The sequence below is a fragment of the Porites lutea genome, chromosome 6 (assembly GCF_958299795.1).
Source record: "Porites lutea chromosome 6, jaPorLute2.1, whole genome shotgun sequence".
Lineage (NCBI taxonomy): Eukaryota > Metazoa > Cnidaria > Anthozoa > Scleractinia > Poritidae > Porites > Porites lutea.
The window spans coordinates 30,843,615-30,862,264 of NC_133206.1; the positions used below are offsets into that span (position 1 = coordinate 30,843,615).

At 38.4% G+C, this 18,650-nt stretch overlaps 1 long non-coding RNA gene across 3 annotated transcripts in view; it reads right to left on the reverse strand.

The window, feature by feature from the left end:
• LOC140942262 (uncharacterized) overlaps positions 1-16,293 on the reverse strand; it is a 43,178-nt gene extending 26,885 nt beyond the window's left edge. For 2 of the 3 annotated variants that reach the window (XR_012166520.1, XR_012166518.1), the window contains exons 1-4: positions 13,752-16,293; positions 12,640-12,701; positions 8,876-8,951; positions 1,043-1,173 (exon numbers count right to left, since the gene is read on the reverse strand). This is a non-coding gene — a long non-coding RNA (uncharacterized lncRNA). The remainder of the gene's footprint in view (positions 1-1,042; positions 1,174-8,875; positions 8,952-12,639; positions 12,702-13,751) is intronic. The other variant, XR_012166519.1, reaches the window with a different exon arrangement.
• Positions 16,294-18,650: the final 2,357 nt, after the last annotated feature.

Sequence of the window (18,650 nt, forward strand, 5' to 3'; positions counted from 1 at the left end):
GATTCACTGAATGGATGAAATGATGAAAGGGGTATTAAATGAATAGCACAATAGCATTGGAGCCTGTCAGGATAGGGATAGCACTAGAAGCAGTTTCATCAGTACTACCTTTACTGACTTTAAGCTGAGTTTTCATTTGCAAACATGGCCTGCCTTACATTTTGGCCTTTGAGTACTTTTGTTGTTATTTTTGCTTTTGTGGTTAAAAACTACAGACTAAAAGATCAAGGGCCATAAAATGCCTTCTTGCTCATTACACACCTGAAGGATATTATCACTGGCCTGGGTTGACTTAATTAGCACTAAAAGTTGTTTTAATTATTTATGAAAACACCAAAGAAATTAAAATAATTATCATGATTATTTTTTAAGATCCAATCAAGCATGACTATATTTCTCCAAAAAAAAAATAATAATAATAAAGAAGCAGTGACTTTGCTGCCTCTGCATCCTGCATCCCTGATGCATAGAAATCCTCAAGGACGCAAAATAATTCATGGCTTGCTTTGCAAAGATCCATTGATCGATCTCAACATGTGTATTAGTAGAAATATTCTGTTCATGTAATTTCTGTAGCAGTTATTATGACTGTTGTTTAATGAGGCATATTTCTTTTAGCTTTTGTTGTGCTTTAAAATAGAAGGACTATATGTTTTAATTTTAATACAGAGTTTTGGTGTCTGTCTTCAGATTAACTGTCAAGTTACTTAAAAACCCATGTATTTTAAATTTCAGACTCATTTTTTTTTACTCAGGAACTCATTTGTTATGGATTGGGACTCACTATTTTTAACAAGATGAGTCCAAGGACTCACCATAATTATTTGTAACAAAATCACTGAAGGAGCCCAGCAATTATAATTGAAAAAATGGACAGGTTTTTTTAAGCCATTTAATAAACTCACAGTTCCCATTTAGCAGGTGTTTTATATTCCCAACAATTTCCTGCTAAAGTTATGATAATTAAATTTTTAATGCCTTACTTTGACTGGGAACTTTTAAGTGAAATTGAACATTGAAAGCATTTCAATGGCCCACTTACTTGCTGTTGACTGCTCCAAGAAGTGCAGTTCAGGAAAACAGGAACTATGTATAACAATGCATTCCTTGGCAAACCAATGGATGTAGTGCTTTATATTTCACCATATTGCCTCCAGAGATTGCTCAACAGGACTGAAAACAAAAACAACACAATCAGAACCACAACACTGGAGAAATCCTTTGATAATACATGGACGTATTTGTTTACATGACACCACCACAAAATGTCACATCAGTGTGAGACACACCAGCATGAGATCACCCTGGTTGTTGTATCAGAGCGAGAATTCACTCTGCACAAATTTTGCAACCATATCATGCAAACGCAAAACGAGCACTCAAATTTTGTGACAGTATCATGTAAACGCAAAACAAGCATTCATTTCTGTGTGAAATTGGTTTGCCAGTGGACTGGAACGGGTAGTGCACATGTAGTTTTTGTCAATTCAGGATAGCCATGTCATGTTGGTCATAAGATGGCAAAATACAAGCAAACATGTAAACATGATACAAAATCAAAAAGTCATCCCAGTATTGAACTCAGGTAAATACCCCCTTACTTGGTAGTTGGGGTGCTTACACCGAAGGAACACATTGATTTACAGTCTGTATGTGCAATTCTTTCTCCTAATTAAAGTTAGACCACTTATAATAATTGCACAAAAAAATGTTGTTTGTCATAGGGTAATAGAGAGAAGAAGAGTGAGCTCACGTTGCCATGGTAGCAAAAATTCTGGATCACAACAATAGAGAGCTTAAGCAAGGACAATGGCGACAAAGATGAGAATGGCAAAAAAGCGATAGGTTTATATTAGCAAAACAAAACCTTTGCACATGCATCACGCTCCTTTTTTTCCGACATGAAACTTCCTTATTTCAAGCGCCCACTCTATGAAGTTGGTGAACACAGTACAAAAATTTTCTTTTTCTAAACTCAGGTACAGTACTTTCACATTCAACCCCAGAGAATTTTGCGAACATTTAACAAATTAAATGGAACTAAGTAAGTTTGCTGAAGTTTGAAACAGTGGGAATTCACTTTTTAAGTGACATTTTTGGTTTGTTTTGCTACCATGGCAACGTTATGTTATGACTTCTCTCTATAGCTACCACAAATAGACCTTTTTACCGATACGGCGGCCATACTGAATTAATTCGATTTAAGGAGTATTATAGGATGCCCAGGGGGCATGAGCACATTTCGTTTGTATTTTCGAGCGCTTTTCGGGACATTTTTTTCTTAAAGTTTTCTTAGAATAAGATTGTAATGGGAAAAAAGATCCTTGTGTCGTGTTTTGATATAATAATGATCGCCTTTTTTCCCAGAAATATACGTGAAAGACCATATTTCTAATACTAAACTAGAAAAAGGTGATCATTATTACATCCAAACACAGCACAAGGTTCTTTTTTCCCATTAGAATCTTATTCTAAGAAAAATTTAAGAAACATGTCCGGAGAAGTGCTCGAAAATACAAACGAAATGTGATCATGCCCCCTGGGCATCCTATAATACTCCTTAAATCAAATTAATTCAATATGGCTGCCGTATCGGTAAAAAGGTCTATTAAATAGACAGGCACTAAAACTGCTCAACACTCAGTACTTTGAATGTTTATGTTGCAGTTAATTTTCTTATTTCAGATAATTTTGTTCCTCCTTTGTTTCAAATTCATAAATGCTTACATTATCATACCCCAAAACGAAGGAAAAATAAGGTGAAAAATATAGCAAGCACGTACATATGTCATCAGGGAATCAGAATGAGTTAAACAAGTATTGATTAATTAGAGATCAACTAAAAATACAGAGGAGGAAATTGTCATTTCAGACTACATACTATTCATAGCAAAGAGAAAAATATGCTTGTGGTGAAACAAACAGAAGAGGTGAGAAAAATTACGCTTCATGTAAATAGTACGTGTATCAAAGTAGCTTAAGGGTTGATCCAGTAAGGTCAACTTTGACAAGATCATCGTACACTGCTTTAAATAAAGCCTCATTTAGAAAATTTTCTGTCTTTGACAAGTTCAAAGGAGTTGAATTCCCTCTACACTATCAAGCAAACCTTTCCAAGTAACCTTTTTTTAAAGAAACTTGTTTGAACAACACGGCAGGACCACGTTTAAAACTTGACCTTTGATCTCATTAGGAAAATTACTACCAGCTTAAGGTGAGTAAATAAATTCATGTGTTATCTTAAGTAGACCTGTTCTGTCTGTCATTTATTTATTTAGTAAGGACGAAAAAGAGGAAAAAACTCTGCAAATGAGCCTATTTAAGCTTCAGGTTAAATCTTACTCACATGCACTGGTGGAAAACCATAGCCAAACCAAAGTTGCGGCAGTGTGTAGCGCTAACTAAAATGGCTGGTACATTACGTAAACTAGAACAAAGGATTTCATCGACCTTTAAAATACCTGAGAGACAATTATTGACACACTGGGATGCTTTAGTCGTTTGATGACATGTCTGGAAAAGAAAGCCATGATATGCACGAGTCTGAAGAGGTTATTAACGCAGACCGAAATGCATCATGGGTAGAGTCTCGAGAGCTGGCCGAGAGCTGGCCGAGAGCTGGCCGAGAGCTGGCCGAGAGCTGGCCTATGGACACACTCGGAACCGGTGGGGTGTCCCCCAAAAAGAAGGTTGGACTGGGGTTTATTAATAATTATCCAGCAAAGACAACATAAAAATCATCACTAACATATCTCTGCGACATTATAGGTTGAATTCACACAAGTGCATTACATCGATTTGAATAACATAGCTCAGTTTGTGCAAAGTTTCACAATTGCAATTTGCGTGCTCTTAAAGATGTCAACCTTCTGTGTGGTCAGCCACTATTTGAGTGCTAAGGCGTCCCCTGAATGGAGTTTAAGCTTGGATTTCAGAACCCAGAAAAAGCTGTGTCCCTTCAATAGAGGTAACAGATACAAAAATTATGTGGGCGTTTTTCCGGGACCAAATTTTTTGTGTTCCTTGAACAGAGGTGCCCCAAAGGAGAGGTTTCACTGTGGTGGAGTAAGAGAGCGAGAAAAAAAAACAAAGGAGGGAAAGAGGGAGAGCTCTCGCCTCCTACCCCAGCCCCTCGCTGGGCACAATCTGAACGTCTGGAACAGTTAACAGGCTAGTCAAGAGCTCGACTTTTCCCACGGCCACACCCACTTTGAAAAAGAAATTTACAGATGCATTTTTAAAGCAGGAAATCATGTGGAGTTTTTTATTATTTATTTTCCAGTAGAATGTCGCATAATTCGCGCACTTAAGGCATTATATCTCGATAAAGGACGCGCGTAACGTAGACCATATGGGGCAACAAACTCTTTCTATCGATTTTAGAACAACATTCGTGTTTCCGTGAAATTTTTCAAAACAGTACATTATGCTACCGTGTTCGAGAAGTAAAATTTTATTTATTTTGATTCTTGTCGTCCTTTCTGTAATGTTTGTTTGGTATAAAAAATGTTTGTTCTCCAAAATCAGCTAGCCTTTTTCTCAAAATCGAGTTAATGTAACTCTGTCGTGTTAGATTTCTCAAACGGCACCGGCTTTTGATTTCCAAAATTTGTCGCGTTTGATTTCTCAAATGGAACTAAATCATTATGATTTCTTAATTTGAAACCTTAGCTGTCGACTTGAATCACCGGGCGATAAATCGCGTATATCGTTACTGTAAAAAAAAAGGTGGTTCAAAATACAGTTTCGTATCAAACATAAGAGATCAATACATGAATTTCCATGCTTCAAGTCACGGGCCGAGGTTCTTGGTTTTCATTCTCAAGAAGTGGACTGCGGCTTAATAGAACGCATACCGTGTGGCAATATTTTTACCGCTTTCCTTGCGATACGCAAAAAAATTTCTACCAAAAAAGCTGCAGTAACATTTGATTTGCAATGTTATAATACGTATCGAAATACGTTCAGTTTAACAAACATCGTCATTTACGAGAAGTGTCAACGTATGAACTTTAGCATGAATAACACCCTGGCTTAAAGCACTGAACTGACCACACAAGAGCAATTATCAATTATTAAAATGACAAAACTGTTACTACTTGGAATAAATACAGCGTTTGGTATTTTTATTTTCGAATTTCTTTCGCCTGTATTTTAAATCTCGCAAACGCAGGAAACTTGTATGCACTTTCTTAGAATCACAAAGAGTAACCCCACAGAAAAGAAACTTGACCGGTCAATCGCAAAATATAAGAAAAGTCCCCCAACAGCAAAATTAGGCAATGTTCACATTATAACGGATAGTAGTTTTTCGTGCCGACACTAAAATCTGTCCGGTTTTCTATAAACACCTCTCCGTTACAGAAATCTTGCCAAAACCACTGTTCTTATGTGCGAACAGAAGCCCTCTCCGGTAAGGTTCTCGTTCTGGCGCAAACGCTATCCATAGGGTGAAAATAGTCTTAAACTCCCGCAAAAATAAAGTGCCAAGTGATAGCTCCTTGATCCATTTCAATCGCAAGACAGAATTTCAAGGCCAGCCTTCACAAAAGGTCTTCTATCTTCACCTCTTAATTCTACTGAAATCTGGCACGGCTATCACTGGGTGTGGGCGATGACCTCAAGATAGGCTTTTGCATGGTCACTATTTCTAAGTGAATCGAATGTTTTCGCAGTCTTGCGTTGATTTAAACTACGAGAGACGGATTATCCATGTTAGTCAAACTTGGGGAAGTATTTTTAGGTGGGAATGTTTAGGGGGAATTCGTTGAACCTAAAGCTTGGAGCATCCCTCTTGCTGACCGTATCTACTTTTCTGCCTCGCAATCCCGGGTTGGTGGAGTTGGGCTACTGGCTACTGATCCGCAAGGAGTTCACAAACTCACGACTACGTTTCGGACCGATTTCTGAAAGTATACTTCAAATGCAACCATCTGGTAGCCCTTTACTTGTCTACGCGCCCGCGCAAACGGGGCTTAATATTAAAGGTGAATTTTATAATTCTGACATGAGATTATTTCGTTTTATTGATTACATTCCCCTAAGCGTGAAGGAGTTATATAGAAATCGGTCTATATTTTCACCGATGGTTTCACTGAAGATAGCGACGGCTTGCCGTTTGAACTATATATAATCAGCTAGAGAAAGCTGTAAAGTGATTCCACTAAATGTTTCATTGAAGACCTTAGTGATGAGAATTAACCCCCCAAAACGGCATCTCTTCCCTAGAGCACTATGAGTTTACTTCATAATAGTTTCACTATCAGTTGTGTGGGTTGATGCTTAGGCTCAAAACTATACCAACTTAAAACTTGCTCTGGTAATTCACGACACGAAAACAATCAAATCCTTACCTTGGTTCCTGTCAACAACAGAGGGGCTACTAAAAATTTAGTGTTTAACATTGGGAACGGAGTTATTACTTCATTCAAGAGGTACAAAATAATCCCTAAGCATCCTAAGTGCTGGAAGTACCTTTTCGCTTCAGCGAGTCAGCCAAAGAGCTTTCTATCTAACGCATCTTCCTTTCCCATTTTTATTGGGCTTTCCTTTCCTTAATCAACATTGAAAGGAACTATTTTGCCTTTTTCATTCACGACCAAACAAAGACGAAGACGGTAGCGTAATTAGAAACTAAACAGCCATACCCATACACAACATACTCCTATATATTAGGAGTTATGAAGAAGTTAGGAAACAAATTTCATCAGGGAGAGCACTAACCATTGCTTTATGCAGACATAAAATTAAGACTTCAAAAGGCTGGAACAACTTTTTAAAGAGTATTATATCTGAATGCCTAAATAGAATCTTAAATAACAAAATTGGACCATTCTTTTTGAAATTCAATTGATGCAAAGACTCTGAAAAGACAAGTCGGTTTAGCTATTAAAAATCTGAGAGAGCACTAGCAAAAGGCAATATAGCGGCAACATTCTAATTACTGAGCAAGCAGAAAAAACACAAGCACAAAACTACATTCAAGCAAATTAAATAAAACTACCAGAAAAATAGATTAATGAATTTTACAGGAAAATGTCATGGCTGGCTACATGGGCAGCCGTTATCAGTGAAAGAATTCAGACTCATAGTTGCCTTGCTCCGGCCTTGTCTTCGGGCGAAGGCAATAAATGTTCCCAGTTTATAGTTAGTTGTTAGAAAGTTTTCCAGTTGAGAATATATTTCGACACATTAAAGAATCTCTTAACCTTGGAGACCTTCTTCCTCTGATCAGGCTAGCACTCATGAACAGAAATTAAAATGGAGCTGAAAGGAAGGCCGACAACATACAGAGTTTGCGACCGAGGAATGTAGAATTGTTAGAGAGAATTAAAGAAGAAATTAACTTAGTCTGGACCGTCAACCCACCTCAAAGATTCTAGTGCGAGAGCAAGGTAACAAATACCCTGCGAGCAGAGGCCCTTCGATCTTCCTAGATAAGTCGGGAAGAGGAAGAGAGGAAATCAAAGAAAGTCGAGGAGGCTGGCAGCGGTCCCTTCCTCTTCCCGACTTGTCTAGGAAGATCGAAGGGCCTCTGCTCACAGGGTAGGTAACAAAGTTTATTAGTTGCATTTTCGTTCCTTCTCAACGACCTCAAGTCCTTTGTGCCGCTTTAACAGTGAAACGAGGATATTCAACAGTTATTGAACAGCAAGGACAGTGTTGCTTACGCTTAACTTAAACACTTAACGGTTTTACTGCCCAACGACACAGCGTTGTAGCAATACAGATTCATTGAAACTTAAACACCTTTATTTATGTGCTTTAGTTTGGTCTATTTTGCCATGCTAGTACAGTGGCTTGTAATCGAGAAACTTCAATCTGTCATCAGCCGAATTAACTGCGTTGCCTTGCTAAACATGGCTCTGTTTGAGTTCGTGGTTTTTTGCTAAAATGACGCTGGGTTCGAGGTCTTTTAGTCAGTAAGCAACAACGTTTTTCTCATGATCCAGATTTTCACAGTAGAGATCGTCTTTCTCATTGTTCAATGCAACAATGTGTTTAGATGTAAGATAAAATCACTGTAAGACTAACATTGACGTAACTAGGAATTAGAAGAATAAGATTTGTGGACCGGTAGCTTTGAAATTCTAATAAAGTGTGATAAAATCATTGAAAGACAAAGAGAAATTCTTTCATTTCCTCAGGCCTTGAACACGTATCAGCATAATTCAGGGGCACCCTACGACGGTTTCCTCCGACATACATTGAAAACACTTTTTAGGCTATTCAGAGTACTTTTAGATCTCTAGAAATGTATTCGAAGCGGTGCTATAAAATTTGTATCTGTTCGGTCATCCTAGGGCAACTTGAGTCTGTTCGAAATCATTAGGGCTCCAGTATTTCTTTGCCGAAAATTTTAGATGCAATTTAACGTTTTACGAAAGTGCGAATTTACCTAATTCCTCTGTACGTCGCATTTTTGAGTCCGAACATTTTAGGTTTCTCTTTTACTACGAAACGTAGCCTAACCTGGGGAGTAAAATGTGAGAAATTAAACTTCAGAAAATCGTAGCAGATTTATTGGAAAAGCTTCGAAAATTGTACACCCCCGGTCATCTAGAAATTTTTAGCTGTCCTCAAGTAATCGAAAATTCTAGGCAATATTTGCCTAGATATTTTGTCAGGGGCACCCAACAGATTTACAATGTAGATGATTAGTAGGTTAAAAACTCTAAAGGGTAGCAGTGACAGGTGATGAATTAACACTCAGTTAGCTGAAGTTGTAGATAGCCTAGCAAACAGTAACAAACTAATTCAGTGCAAAACACATGATGAAATGTGCGGCTTATCAGACTTAGCAGAGCGAATAGCAGTGTTTAGAGTAATGCCCAGACAACAGATACACAAAAGTTTATCATAATTGTAACATTACCCATATGTTGCTCTCGCGATTGGAATAATGAACAGTTCAATGATAGCATTTCATCTGTGTTTCATTCTGGGAGAACCTGCGGATTCAAGTGAACACAAAGGAGTAAATGTTAAGCAGAGATCAATATTCTCTCTAGTACAGAACACGAAAGTTATCAGTATATTATCCGGGGTGATACTATGTATGTATGTATTCTTCTTGGTGGTGTTCACACGGGGCTGAGCTCTTTTCTTCATTGAGTTCTTTACAAACAAATCAATTTAATCAACCATTTTACGTCCAAGGATGCTGTAAAAACTAGCCATACAGTTTGCCAGTTCCGACACCCAATTTGAACACTGCTTGTTCATTGCCTGCGATAATTGGGGAATTATAATAAGTATAAACACAAGTTAAAACGAAGAGAACAGTCGACCTAGGTTAGTTTCAAAATTGTTGAGTAGCGGTTATGGTGATAGACTAAAACTTGTAGTGTATGGCGACATGAGTGTTGTGACGACGGGCCATTCTGACATGACTGCTAAAATATTTGGAGAGTTTAAACATACACCGAGTGCCGGGTTAGGTTGGTAAATAAGGAGAGAAATATTCTCAAAAACTAAATTAACTAAGCAAAAGGGTAACATCACCACCAGAGTTAAGTGCTTTGAAGCACAACTTCAATCACCCTGGGAAGCAGTAGTCTAAAGAAACCAAATGAAAAAGGTCCCGATAGAAAGTCTCGTCGTTCGCTGCTAGCAAAGGTCTCTCACGACGAGGCAAACGTTAAGTTGTGCACATGTATGTATAAAACGCACATAACTTGAATAATACACAGATCAACATTTGTTGTTCAAGAATTGTGAAAAATGCTGTAGCTTAATTGCTGAGAAGAAAACAACCCACCACTTGTAAACGCTCACCAAAGTGTAGCGACTTGAATTGGATAAGTAAGAAGTTACTGGCGTCTTTATGTTGAATCGTCAACTTGACACTGACGATCACAGATGATTCGCGTAAAAGGAGCTTAATTCTATCAAAATTCCCAAACACCTTTCTAGTCTACGTCAATAAATGACGCCTGGAGCACTATGAGTTTACTTCATAATAGTTTCACTATCAGTTGTGTAGGTTGATGCTCAGGCTCAAAACTATACCAACTTAAAACTTGCTCTGGTAATTCACGACGTCAAAACAATCAAATCGTTACCTTGGTTCCCGTCAACAACAGAGGGGCTCAGTAAAAATTTAGTGTTTAACATTGGGAGCGGACTTATCACTTCATTCAAGAGGTACAAAATAATCCCTAAGCATCCTAAGTGCTGGAAGTACCTTTCGCTTCAGCGAGTCAGCCAAAGAGCTTTCTATCTAACGCATCTTCCTTTCCCCTTTTTATTGGGCTTTCCTTTCCGTAATCAACATTGAAAGGAACTATTTTGCCTTTTTCATTCACGACCAAACAAAGACGAAGACGGTAGCGTAATTAGAAACTAAACAGCCATACCCATACATAACATACTCCTATATATTAGGAGTTATGAAGAAGTTAGGAAACAAATTTCATCAGGGAGAGCACTAACCATTGTTTTATGCAGACATAAAATTAAGACTTCAAAAGGCTGGAACAACTTTTTTAGGAGTATTATTTCTGAATGCCTTAATAGAATCTTAAATAACAAAATTGGACCATTCTTTTTGAAATTCAATTGATGCAAAGACAAGTCGGTTTAGCTATTAAAAATCTGAGAGAGCACTAGCAAAAGGCAATATAGCGGCAACATTCTAATTACTGAGCGAGCAGAAAAAACACAAGCACAAAACTACATTCAAGCAAATTAAATAAAACTACCAGAAAAATAGATTAATGAATTTTACAGGAAAATGTCATGGCTGGCTACATGGGCAGCCGTTATCAGTGAAAGAATTCAGACTCATAGTTGCCTTGCTCCGGCCTTGTCTTCGGGCGAAGGCAATAAATGTTCCCAGTTTATAGTTAGTTGTTAGAAAGTTTTCCAGTTGAGAATATATTTCGACACATTAAAGAATCTCTTAACCTTGGAGACCTTCTTCCTCTGATCAGGCTAGCACTCATGAACAGAAATTAAAATGGAGCTGAAAGGAAGGCCGACAACATACAGAGTTTGCGACCGAGGAATGTAGAATTGTTAGAGAGAATTAAAGAAGAAATTAACTTAGTCTGGACCGTCAACCCACCTCAAAGATTCTAGTGCGAGAGCAAGGTAACAAATACCCTGCGAGCAGAGGCCCTTCGATCTTCCTAGATAAGTCGGGAAGAGGAAGAGACAAAATCAAAGAAAGTCGAGGCGGCTGGCAGAGGTCCCTTCTTCTTCCCGACTTGTCTAGGAAGATCGAAGGGCCTCTGCTCACAGGGTAGGTAACAAAGTTTATTAGTTGCATTTTCGTTCCTTCTCAAGGACCTCAAGTCTTTTGTGCCGCTTTAACGGAGAAACGAGGATATTCAACAGTTATTGAACAGCAAGGACAGTGTTGCTTACGCTTAACTTAAACACTTAACGGTTTTTCTGCCCAACGACACAGCGTTGTAACACTAGTACAGATTCATTGAAACTTAAACACCTTTATTTATGTGCTTTTAGTTTGGTCTAAATTGCCATGTTGTTTGTTGTTGCTAGTACAGTGGCTTGTAATCGAGAAACTTCAATCTGACATCAGCCGAATTAACTGCGGTTGCCTTGCTAAGCATAGCTCTGTTTGAGTTTACGGTTTTTTGCTAAAATGACGCTGGGTTCTAGGTCTTTTAGTCTGTAAGCAACAACGTTTTTCTCATGATCCAGATTTTCACAGAAGAGATTGTCTTTCTCGTTGTTCAATGCAACAATGTGTTTAGATGTAAGATAAAATCACTGTAAGACAAACATTGACGTAACTAGGAATTAGAATAATAAGATTTGTGGACCGGCAGGCTTTGAAGTTCTAATAAATTGTGATAAAATCATTGAAAGACAAAGAGAAATTCTTTCATTACCTCAGGCCTTGAACACGTATCAACATAATTCAGGGGCACCCTACGACGGTTTCCTCCAACATACATTGAAAACACTTTTTAGGCTATCCAGAGTACTTTTAGATCTCTAGAAATGTATTCTACGCGGTGCTATAAAATTGTATCTGTTCGGTCATCCTAGGGCAACTTGAGTCTGTTAGATCATTAGGGCTCCAGTATTTCTTTGCCGAAAATTTTAGATGCAATTTAACGTTTTACAATGTGAGAATCTATCTAATTCCTCTCAACGTCGCATTTTTGAGTCCGAACATTTTAGGTTTCTCTTTTACTACGAAACGTAGCCTAACCTGGGGAGTAAAACGTGAAAAATTAAACTTCAGAAAATCGTAGCGGATTTATTGGAAAAGCTTCGAAAATTGAACACGAATGGAACGGTCATCTAGAAATTTTTAGCCGTCCTCAAGTAGTCGAAAATTCTAGGCAATATTTGCTAGATATTTTATCAGGGGCACCCAACAGTCGTTGGGTGCCCCTGATAATTTATGGGTAGAGAGAGAAGATCACAGATTTACAATGTAGATGATTAGGTTAACAGCTCTAAAGGATAACAGTGACATGATGATGAATTAACGCTCAGCTGCCCGAAGTTCTAGATAGCCTAGCAAACAGTAACAAACTAATTCAGTGCAAAAAACATGATGAAATGTGCAGCTTATCAGGCTTATCAGGGCGAGTAACAGTGCTTAGAGTAATGGCCAGACAACAGATACACAGAAGTTTATCATAATTGTAACATTACCGATTGGAATAATGAACAGTTCAATGATAGCATTTCGTCTTGGTGTTTCATTCTGGGAGAACCTGCGGATTCAAGTGAACACAGAGGAGTTAGTGTTAAGCAGAGATAAATATTCTCTCTAGTACGAACACAAATGTTATCAGTACTGATATTATCCGGGGTGATACTATGTATGTATTCTTCTTGGTGGTGTTTCACACGGGGCTGAGCTCTTTTCTTCATTGGGTTCTTAAAAAACGAATCAATTTAACGTCCAAGAATGCTGTAAAAACTAGCGATACAGTTTGTCAGTTCCGACACCCAATTTGAACACTGCTTGTCCATTGACTGCGATCATTGGGGAATTATAATAAGTAAACACAAGTTAAAACGAAGAGAAGAGTCGATCTAGGTCAGTCTCAAAATTGGTGAGTAGCGGTGATGGTGGTGGACTAAAACTTGTAGTGTATGGCGACATGAGTGTTGTAGACGCTCACCAACTTGTAACGAGTTGAATTGGATAAGTAAGAAGTTACTGGCGTCTCTTTGTTGAATCGTCAACTTGACACTGACGATCACAGATCTTCGCGTAAAAGGAGCTTAATTCTTTCTCGGCCGTTTGTCATGGCACTCTGACCATGGAAAAATAAAATTCAGTGTTGAATATTGAGCAGTGAGTGTGGGATGTTAAACTTTGAAATCTTCAAGCTTCAACATCGCTTGCGGGACTCTTTTTTTGGCAACAAATATTAAAAGAAGTTGAAAATTGTATCATTGGAAAGACCATAATTAAGTCAGAAGAGAGGTTTTGACTTGTCATGAATGAGCAGAAAAGAATGATCGTTTGGTACAACTTGTCGAAGGACAATCCCAGCAGAAGGAAGATTTTTTATTTTCGCTCAAAAACGTTTATGATTCTGCACGGCACTGAGGACATAACTATGGTATATTGAACCGCAAAAGTTGGTGAGAGCTGAAGGAATGTATACTGAATGCAAACTTACATGATGTGCAATTATTGGAATGACTTGAACTATCTACAACAGCTATTCAAAATGTTAGTTACTTGTCATGATGTTATAAATCATTCATTTCGACCTTAAAGCAGCATAAGACAAACGAAAAGAGCAAACCTGAGCTTTCCAATGCCAACAGTTGGTAAGAAGCGGACGCGGTACAAGACCAAAATGAAGGGAGCGGGACTTGCATTACTCTGTCAAGGTTGATATTTATTCAGCTATGGCAAACATTTTTGGAGCCAGTTCAATGACCTCGAAGGACCAATTGACGTGTAGTTATATCAAGTAGGGCACAGACTTCAGCCCACAGCAAGTGGTAAAGAAATCGATTAACCTCGATTTCACTTTGGCTGTGTTTCACTTCACTATGGCTGTGTAATTTTTTCAGTCCCTTCTCTCTTGCCTCGGGTCTCTTTGCAATGGGCTGATTTACACATTCGTCGTTTTCCACGGCTACCCGGTCACAAAGAAAAAGATTATCAGTGTAAAGATGCTTTCAAGATTAGGGCCGCAATTAGTTGACGACTGATTATTAGGCAAGAACATGGCCATTGCCATGCAGTACATTCGAAGTTAAATGAGCCTTTGTTCTCCTCTGAAGAGTTATAGAAAACAGAAAAAGCCAATTATCGATACAAGGACACTGATGCTGCACAGCTGTAAAAGCTACTCCACTATCAGTTTTCATCGCCCCACATAAGGAATGATTGACTTGGGGCTTTGATCGCTCAAAAAGCATCGACGACATCAAGGAAACAAGGGCACGCAGCGACTATAATCTATAAAATAACTGTCCGAAGGAGCAAATATTGCCTCGAAATTTCTAAAGCTTGAGGAAAGCTAAATATTTCTGGATAACCTTTCCACTCGTTTAAAATATTCGGAGTTTTTCTGATAGCTTAACTACGATTATCGAAGGTTGTGTTTTCACATTTTAATATCAAGATATTGCGAATATTGTTAAAAAAAGGTCTCCTAAAACTTCAATCATTCCTCCCCCACGAGGAAGAAGGAGGAATGACTGCGTGACGAACGCCTAGCTAAGTAGCGTGGGAGGATACTATTCATACTTGGAGCTGAAAAGTTGAAGCATATTTGATGTGAGTCAGAGACCAGATGTCCCATGCAAAGATATTCATCTGCATGAACAAGCATTCTGCTCTAACTTTTCCCCTGGATAAATGCTGGCTCTTTCTGTAAAATGATCGACTGTTGGTATTTAACTTATCTCTGGACGTTAAGAAGGTGACGTCCATAGCTGCAAATGATTTGTCTTAGGCTTCTTTATTCTCTTTGTTGCCATATCCACTTGAGTTTAACGGTCCACTAAACGACGGGCTTCTGTTTCAGCCAACCAAGCCATAACATCGATTCAGAAGGCCTTGACACGCACATAAATGAATGAATGTCGTTCTATTCTGTTCTTCCTACCCCAAAAGTGCTTGCGTGGTCGAGTTGTTGGCGGAGGTCTTCAAGGCTGCCCTTCAATTTGGGCCACTTCATGTTCATACGACCTCAGATTTTAACACCACGACGTTGGAACCTTGAAGAATTGTTCGCCTCCAAGAACAGTATTCTCCAACCAAAGTCACAATTAGATAGATTTCACGTTTTTCCAATGTTGATCACGATCCCTTCGTTTTCGTTTTACAGCAATCACGTTCGCTTCCAATACAACTCTCTAACAATTTTCTATTGTCCTTTTTTCTTTAAAACCGCATTCGAGTCAGTTACACAAGCATTGACTTAAGAAAAACCACTGAGTAGTTCATGATTGGTTCGCTTAATTAACCACTAGGTTTATCTCAGTGCAAGGTCCCTTCGCAGCTAGCCATTCACGTGGTACAAAACCGCCATGATGGAGAGCAAAAGTCGCACTGGGACAAGACAAACAAAAGACATACATAATTTTAAATGGTAATTTTCTCTTTTTGTCTTGTCCCAGTGCGACTTTCCTTTTTGTACCACGTAAATGGCTAGCTGCAAAAGGCCTATAACAGCGGTTTTAACTACTCTCATTTTTCAAACAGTTCAACATCAGTGTCAGTAAGATAACTCTTGAGCGACGCAAAGTTTTCCGACAGGGATGAACTATTGATGTCGCCCAACCATGCCAAGACCTGCACAATGATTGCATTATATTTTTGGTGTTCTTCAAATCAAATGATATTTGGAACTACCTACTTGATAAACGGTATTTCATAAGGACTCGCTGAAACTCCAGCCTCCTCCTCCTCAGGCGCTTCGTTTTTCGAATGGCGAGCGCGAAACAAGTGACTAGTGATGAACCGCAAGGGACCATGGGAAGGGCAAAGAAGGCAGGCGAAGTCTCGCCCGTTGTCTCTTTCCCGCCTTCCTTTGCGCGTACATTTTCATCAAAAGAGAGACGTCTGGGTACGAGGCAGCTGAAACTCACTGTATGACTGCATTGACGACGTTTGCTGAAAATACTCATGTCGCTCTTTTCCTTGTATTATTTAGTATGCTTAAATTTTCTGAAATTTACTCTACCTTTTATATACTTTTTTCTTGAATAATATTTATCTTATTCACTTCAGTTGGTTCTTACGTAAGTGAAACCTTGTCTCATGTGCGACTTTAATAAATTATTTGTCTTGTATTGAATGGTAATAATAAAAAAATCACTTAAATTGATCAACAACAAGCTTCTCTTGCAACAACTTAAGGGAAATTTAGTTTTAAAATCATGTCTAATATATAAAGGGAGTATGCTACAAAATTCAATTAAATGTAAAAACAAGCTGATGAGAAAAAAAATTAACTTTGAACTGTTAATAAAGTTGAGAAAATAAAATTTAGAATTACATGCGAATTCGAAATACTGCGTTTAAAAACTGTTAGCCGTCCAATGAACCATGAACGTAATCAGTTCATAGTATAGTTGTCGGAAATCAGCGAGTTATTTGAAGTCGCGCACAAAAGCCATAACAGATGAATCAAAAAACGTCGTCGAAAAATCCTGCTTATAAATATCTAATGTACTTTTTATAAGTACGTTTCTTTCCTAGCCAAAGCTACCATAAAAATAGATACGTGTAGACAGTAGACAGCACTGCTATAAAACTCTTTGTTTCTCGATCGAATAATAATAGACCTTAAAGCTTTCTCGAGGTCTTGGAGTGTTAGTTTCCGAGAGACCCTTGAACGGAATTAAGCCTACAAATGTTGAATAGTGGGGGAACTACATGTAACTACTCATCGCGAAAATCCTCTTTAACGTATTTAATTACCCTTTCGGAGAAACACCTACAGGCTCTATATCTGTACAAGATCAGATATGTGATACGATCTACTGAGGCTCTGGGCGAAAATAATTTTAGTGTAGGTAATAGCATTATTTGTAGTGATATTTGACATAAATACCACAAGTGATATTTCGAAATTGTTATACGTAATTTCACGAGCTGTTATGCGAGTGAAATTTGAGGCAGTTTTTAAATATCACGAGTGGTCAGTGGTATTTATGCCAAATATCACGTACAAAATCATGCTACTATTTGTCTATATTACTACCCGCAAACGGTTATTTTCCCCTGTAGGTATTTCAAATTAAACTGAAATACCATTGCTCTGAGCCAATCAAATTGCAGAAATTTCCCATGTAGTGGTAAAAAAGCGTGAAATCTAGAAATTACTGCTGTTTCCGCATACTAAAAATTACATATTGTGTCATTCAGCTACATACCATTTAATTTACAATCTACGTCACGACCGAAACAATGTCGTAATTGGGGGCCAAAAATGACCCTAGCGGCAGAATATTAGCGACTTGATCGTGTATAAAGTTTCATACACATGACTCACGCCTCACTTGCAGTGGGTGGGAGAAGAGTATTTCCAGAGACTCCAGAGCCCCGTTTGGCCTTTTCCTGATCGTGCAGACACAAACAAGAGCAAAACTGACGGAGATGGCTGACTATAGCGAATAACGCTAGAAAAAGAAACTTCATCTAAAGTGATAGCTCTGTTGTTCTTTTAACTAGAACTTGAGATCAGTGATCTCAAGTTCCATACTGACTGGGTTCATGTTTACCTTGACGTATTAACACGCAGCTAAAACGAAGAAAACAGACAATTAAACTACTGCAAATATTTTAAGCTCAGAAACAGATAGGGTCAGTCGTAAGAGAGCTATCACGGATTCAAATTCTTAACTAGTTAACGCACACCTATAGGTAGTGAGGCTTATAAATATAAAGAGATTGTATTCACTATTTACTTACGTTCAGTGGTTCAGTGCAGAATGAGGCCCTCCACTGTAGAGTATTAGCTTGGCTAGGGAAACTCCTGAGTCGTCACCATTTACTTACTGCGCTGGCATGAATTTTTGATTATGCTGCATGATGACAGCAGGAAATACTTTTCAGATATTCGATACACATTGCGTGCAAAGTGGGTTTACGATCTATCCGTGTCATTCATCGTCAGCTGAGATCGATTAGAAAACTATGAACGATCGTACATAAACACTTAAGTCTCCAGATATGGTTAAGACAGCCAAAAGGGCAGGGCGTGATTAAAATGGGGATGTGAAAAAGGATATTAACATTCTCGTGAATTGCAAAAAGGGCTACCTCGAGTAATAAGTCCCTGAGTGGATAAAGATGGTTTGAGCAACTTGAGCAATGCAGGCGAAATGAATGTAAAACCTTCACTAACAAGAATGCTAGCTTTTGCTGGTTAACTGTAGATAGCTATGGATTTATTGCTCGGGCTTCCAAAGGAAACGCCCAAGCTTAAAAATGGGCTCGTTTTTTGTTCTGGCACAAATCGACCTCTTTCGTTTACAGCGCGTCCGCAAGATACTAGACTAATTAGAGTCTGCGTGAAATAGGTCAGCTGACCAAACTACAGAACACGGCCACTTCCCAGAGGTGAGCAAAGCCATTTGTGTAATTTTGGTTTATAAAACTTGGTGATCGCAAGAATGAATTCTGTCATTTTCATATACCCGAAGTTTTTATTCCAAATGCACACGCTGTTCATCCGTAG